Below are 6000 nucleotides of genomic sequence, written 5' to 3'. Positions count from 1 at the left end.
TTGAAACCTGCTTTCTCTGTTCTGTGCATTATCAGTGGATGAATTCCTGCCAGCAACATTTCACATTTCTGCACTGAAAGACAGGCAAATGAGTGAATGTGTATCTGACACTGAGCGACATGCCGGCTTGTGCTGCTTTTAGACCATCTGTTATGTGCAGCAGATAGTGTGTGCTTATGGAAGCCTTAACTCTAGTTTCTGCAAAACTGCAGCGGACGAGCAAATTACAGTGGATTAACTCTACATTGTTCCTCTGTGTTCAGCTCAAGTGACACATCCCCACTTATTCAAGTCCTTAATTACAGTTTACAGCATGTGGGTGTTTGAGACGACTGTGATTGCAGCCGGTGGAAAAGGAGAAAGAGGATGAGAGTGAGGATGAAGATGGCAGAAGGATGTCATAGTGAGGGTAAATACATTCACAAAGTGTACTAGCATGACTGGGAGTATAATTTGTTTCTAGCACATGTGTTGCACATGTGATGTTCAGAGAGATACTGCAGACAGATGTGAAAATTGTGCAAAATAAGGAAAAAAAGAACTTTCCCCTCTTTGCCTCTTTCCAGCATCTGATATGACATTGATTTGAAGCTCTCTCTCCCTGCATCTCCATCACTGCCTTTTGTTGACTGTCTGGATACAAAAAGTCACTGTCCTTTCGTGTTTTCGATTGATCTCAGGCAGCCTATTCTTTATTTAATGACTGGCTGACTTCCTATGAGGAAGCACTTCATTACTGCATGGTACAACAAGTGCTGGGAGGACACTGTCTGTCTTGCGCACACGGACATTGAAGATTTGATCATGCCGAAATCAAAACGACCTGTGCCTTGTGTCGCTGCACGTTTCAAATGCATGCTCAGATCTGTGTGTTTGAGCAAATTATCTATGGTACATGCACAATCACACCACTGAGTTTGTTTAATGTCTTGCAAGGGTGCTTTGTTGCTGACGCACATGTGCAATACTTGCCCCAGTTTTCGTATGTATCCTGAAACCTTTTTAATGAATGTGTGCACTTTAAACATTCAGAGTTGCTTGATTTAGGTCACGGTTAAGCTCTTCAGGTAATGTATGACACATCAATATGACACTTTTCATGTTCAGTTTCTGGCTATTGCAGATGTAAATGAACACTCCTTAATGTTGCATCAGAAAAAATAATCTGAACAGGTTAAAACTCACAAACAAACTGCATTTAAGAATTGGCAAACTGTTGAATTTGTACTCAAAATACAGGGCAGCATATTACATTTATCTGTCGCTGCCATCAGCTAGTTAACTCAGTCAGCTGCGCAGCCACTACGCTGGGGGACTTGGGGAGTGTCTGTCTTTATAGTGCCAGTAGTTTTCAGACCTGGGGCAGGGGGACCTAATGCAGAATGCTGCCATTAAGCGGTGCTGGAACCAGAGCCAGGAAAGTGGGCAACAGAACTGGGCTCAGCAGCCTCCCAGTGATCATGGGAGGGAATACAGTATCAAGGTGATTTAGAACAGCTCCAACCAGGACTCTGACGCTGGGGACAACAAAGACATGAGTAGTTCAGACAGGGACAGGAGGGAGGAGTGAGACAGAGGTCAGGCACCAGTCAGCACCCATCTCCAGAGCCCTAGTGTTCCAGGACTCAAACATGGCAAGAAAATCATCTTGGTGTTGTTCGACTGAGAGCAGACTGGATGCTACAGATTCACTGAGGTACAAAGTCATATTATGAGACAGAATAGGCTGAAGCCTGCTGGTTAGCAACTTCAGTAAATACCTTTGTAACAAAAAGAAAGCCAAAGTACTTTCCCTTTTTTGATCCTATGTGAATTGTGCTATGAATTACACAATAGTTTACATAGTAGTAGACAGTTTTACAGTTTGTTGTAAAGCTGTTGAAGTATAAGACTGTGAAGATATGTAATTAGAAAGACTGCACTCCCAAAAGTTGCGTGAGTGCCATCATGACTTTCTCTCTCAAAAGCTGATGTTAGCCTCTGAAGCTACAATTCTTGTATGTTTTAGTACCAGGATGTAGTCACATGAGCAACAGGTTTGCTCATTCTTTCACTTCCTGGTTGATAAAAGGACCGGGGTTCACAGGATAAACACTTCAGGTAAGATAACAGTGACAGTGATACTGGTGTTGGTGACGTATATCGTGTGAGACAAGAGATGGAGTTCACTGAGCGGTTTCACATGAAACTAAACTAAACTATGACAAATATACAGCAAACTCTGACAATCTTGTCTAGGACAAAGATCATTTTTGTAATTAGTAGCACAAATCAAACAAGATAAAAAAAATATATGTTTCTTGCCCTTGACTTCTGTACATATTTTTTCCAAAGTAAGATCCCATGGTGGTCCACCAGAAGAGGAGGGACTTTGTGTCCTCATATAAAGGCATCTTGTCATACATGTAACATCAAAACTGTTATTTCTTCAAGTTATGTTGATAATTTCAGTAATTTTCAGAAAAATTTAAAGTAACATTCTCACAAATTTAAAGATCTAATAAAAAAAAAAGGAAAGCAGACCTCCAGAAATACAAAACTTTCCTTTTGCAATGAATTGATGACAGCTTTTGGAGGCAGTTCTGTCACAATGTATTAGTGGACAGGTCTTTTGGTTTTATTTAAATGACGGCCTTTCAGCTATGAATCAGACAATGTCCTCATGTCCCAATCAAATCACCATGGCTGCTGTCATGGTGTCAGCAGCTGTTCCATTATTCACCGTCTAAAGAGCAGCTCCGGTTTTGTCTTCAGGTGACATCATCCGTTCAGTCAGTCTGTTTCTCCTCTGCTCGACCTAAAGAAATTGAACTACACAATATTACAAAAAATATTGTATCTTTCTGCTTGAATCCTTGCATTTTACTTTTAGGTTTTCTTTTATTACTTTTTTAGATTTCCATTGTGGTATATTGTAATATTACTTCAAGCACCTTAAGTATTTCACAGCTTCCTAATATTCACAATTTTAATCTGTTAAATGTTAATTGTGCTATTCTCTTTTTCTCTCTTTGTATTAATGTATTGAATATTCTCTTCACAGTCTACAGCTCGCACCAATAAAAGCAAAGGTTTTTCACACCCTCAGGAACAATTTTACAGTGTGAAAGGTATAACCTCAGGGTGTGAAAGGTATAACCTTAGTGTGTGAAGAGGTTATAAAGCTGAGCAGCGACAAAGAGCAGGCAGTGGAAAAGGTGCTGTGGGCAGCTGTAAGCATTTTAGAGGGATATGTTTTTAGAACAGGCTGCAGTGAAGATAACAGTCCTTCACCCACCAAAAAAATCTATTGTATCTTATCCACTCAATAAAATAAACACGTGGTACATTAAGACAGATTGGCTGTCTCGCAGTTTCTAATTACTACAGCTATGGCATTTCAGTGTCAATCACTGCAATGACATTTAGAAAGTAGAGTTACCGTCTGCAAAGGCAAACCTTAAGACCCTGCTTTCAGAAAGGGAAATTCTACTGGAAAACTTTGCAGTGAGTGCTTTTAGCGGACTTTTCAGTCTTTTGTGAGTTTTGTGAAACTATATCTTGGATAAACAGTGAGCTATCACAAAATGAGTGTTAAAGAGATGATTTTGGGATTTGGTTTATTTCCTGATGTGAGCATTAACTAACCATCAGTAACTACCAGGTTGGAGCATTTCCAGGCCTCAGTTCCCTGAGGTAGTAGAGGTATCAGGGGTTGGACTTTTAGTTGCACTGGTTATGCAGTTGAAGAGAGGCAGTGCATATTAAGTTTTAAGAAGATGGCTGTTGTACGTACATGCAGCTATTTGTAAGTGTCAAACCTTTCTATTAATAATTATTATTATCCTCACCGAGGACAAGCCAGGAGGGAATCCTGTAATCACTTCCTTGTGTGTGTCTGGAGCTAATTTCGAACACCTAATTTTTTGTTCACATTCGTGACTGTGGAAGGCCCTCTGTGATTCGCAATTTTTTTTTAAATTGAAGGCCTTTTTTAAAGACTTTCTTTTAGTTGGTCCTTCTAGCTAGATATTGAGTATTGTCACAGTGAGGATGATCCTGATCCTGATGATGACAAACAAACTGTAGTGAGGGGAAATTCAATCACTCATCTTCTATCATGAAAGGTTAGAGTTAGGGTTAGGATGCTGCTGATAATGAAGACTCTCAGTTTCACCCATCAAATTTTAAAAAAGAGAAAAAAGTTGTAATAATATACACAAGGGGGGAAACAAAGTTATGAACCAATAAAATAGCAATAAATACCATAGAACATACACATGGAATTTTATATTACATTTACATACGTTTCACCTGAAAAGAAAACATCTGTACATTAAAAGAACCAACCAGAGGCTGTAGTGTTTATCCCACTTTACTGTTTTTACACAAATTAGTAGGCAAAATATGCAAGGGGCAAGTTTTAACTCCAAGGGCACTGATCCCTTACAATTAGAAACTTGCCCAGTGACCTGAGCAGAATACAGCCCACGCTGGATCAGACACACTGAAAGGTTTCATGTTGCCTGCAAGAAATGTGGCCACTTAGAAATACTGAAATTAAAATCTAACAAAGACAGCCTATGTTTTGGTGGTCAAAGGTAAGGATCACAGTGACTTCATGTCGGTCCAATCTTTGTGAAGGCGATATTTCAAGAACGCTCTGAGGGAATTTCTTTGAATGTTGCAAACACTGACCGCTGGATTCAGGGATAAACTGATTATGTTTTGATGGTCAAAGGTCACTGGAAACTCACGTCTGTCCCACATGTAACTAGTTATATGTAATTAAATAGGAAAATAAATGTAATTGTAAACAATTACAGTTACTTACAAAATTATTAAATTAAATTAGTTACTAATCACACTGCTGGTGAAGGGATTGCATCCAGTTTTCTTTTCAGGTTGCCTAGCAGAGATCTGCACTCTACTGGGTACACTCTTCTGGTTAACACTGTTCATCTCTTTCTGCGTACTGTTCACAATTCAAGTTTGGATCCCGCCAACAAAATAATTTAGCTCAAAGTTCTACATTTGAAGTGACATTTTGTGGTTAAAAACTATAATGCTACCTAACATCAAAGCCAGAACAGTATGCTACAATATTTTATAAAGTGCGAGAGATGTTTCACTTGTAACATGGGTATGATGCAGTACCTGAGAGGTAAAGGTGAGTGATAAAAAGCAAAAGCGTGATTTGTTTAATGTAGGACATTAAACGTGATATGGACTGTCCAGCCCATGGATCAATGTCTCATGTGGCACCCATGGAAAATAAATGTGTCTCTCTGCTTTAAAGCAATTGTGCAATTGCAACTGTCAGGTGGCTTCTTTCAGAGAATCTAGTAGAAGAAGATACTTCTCTATTTTGACAGGTAAGATCCCACTTAGTTCTCTGGTAATCAAGGCCCAGGAGCTTGAAATTAATTTGCACTCCCAGAGGCAACGGAAATGACACCCTGGGTCTGAATGATGCACAAGGCATAAATGCAGCAATCAATATTAATTGTTTTTTTATGATGAAGTTACATTTTCCAGGAATGCTTTGTTTAGTGTCAGAGGGTGTCATTTATGTTGGTGCATCACAGCGGAGCATCAAAGCCTGAGTGGCACCTGGATGATTTCCAAGAGGTGAACATCTGCCATCAAGCACTCTCTCCACTGTGGCTCAACATCCCACCAGCTCACAATCAGGCGAAAAGCAAGAGGTTGTGGCACCGTTTAAAAAGAGTACCATCAAAGAGGTCATTTGCAAGGGGAAATTAACATTGATGTTTATGTGGATAATTATTGTAATTCGCTTCAAATACTAGCCATTAGTGCTTTAGCATTAGGGAAAGTGGAGGTTGGTTATTACAAGCTTACTTATCTTACAACAACTGATGCTGGTTGAAAGGCCACATCACTTCTGAATTACATCAATATCCATATTCCATCAGAACAGACAGCATTGAATACGCTGCAACTCCCTCACATAATACAATCTGACCTTAAAGCACCGGCACAGCGCAGACATGTAAC

The sequence above is a fragment of the Lutjanus erythropterus genome, chromosome 6 (assembly GCF_056507025.1).
Source record: "Lutjanus erythropterus isolate fLutEry1 chromosome 6, fLutEry1.hap2, whole genome shotgun sequence".
Taxonomy (NCBI): Eukaryota; Metazoa; Chordata; class Actinopteri; order Lutjaniformes; family Lutjanidae; genus Lutjanus; species Lutjanus erythropterus.
The sequence above is the reverse complement of the archived record's forward strand: the minus strand, read 5'-3'. Positions refer to the sequence as shown.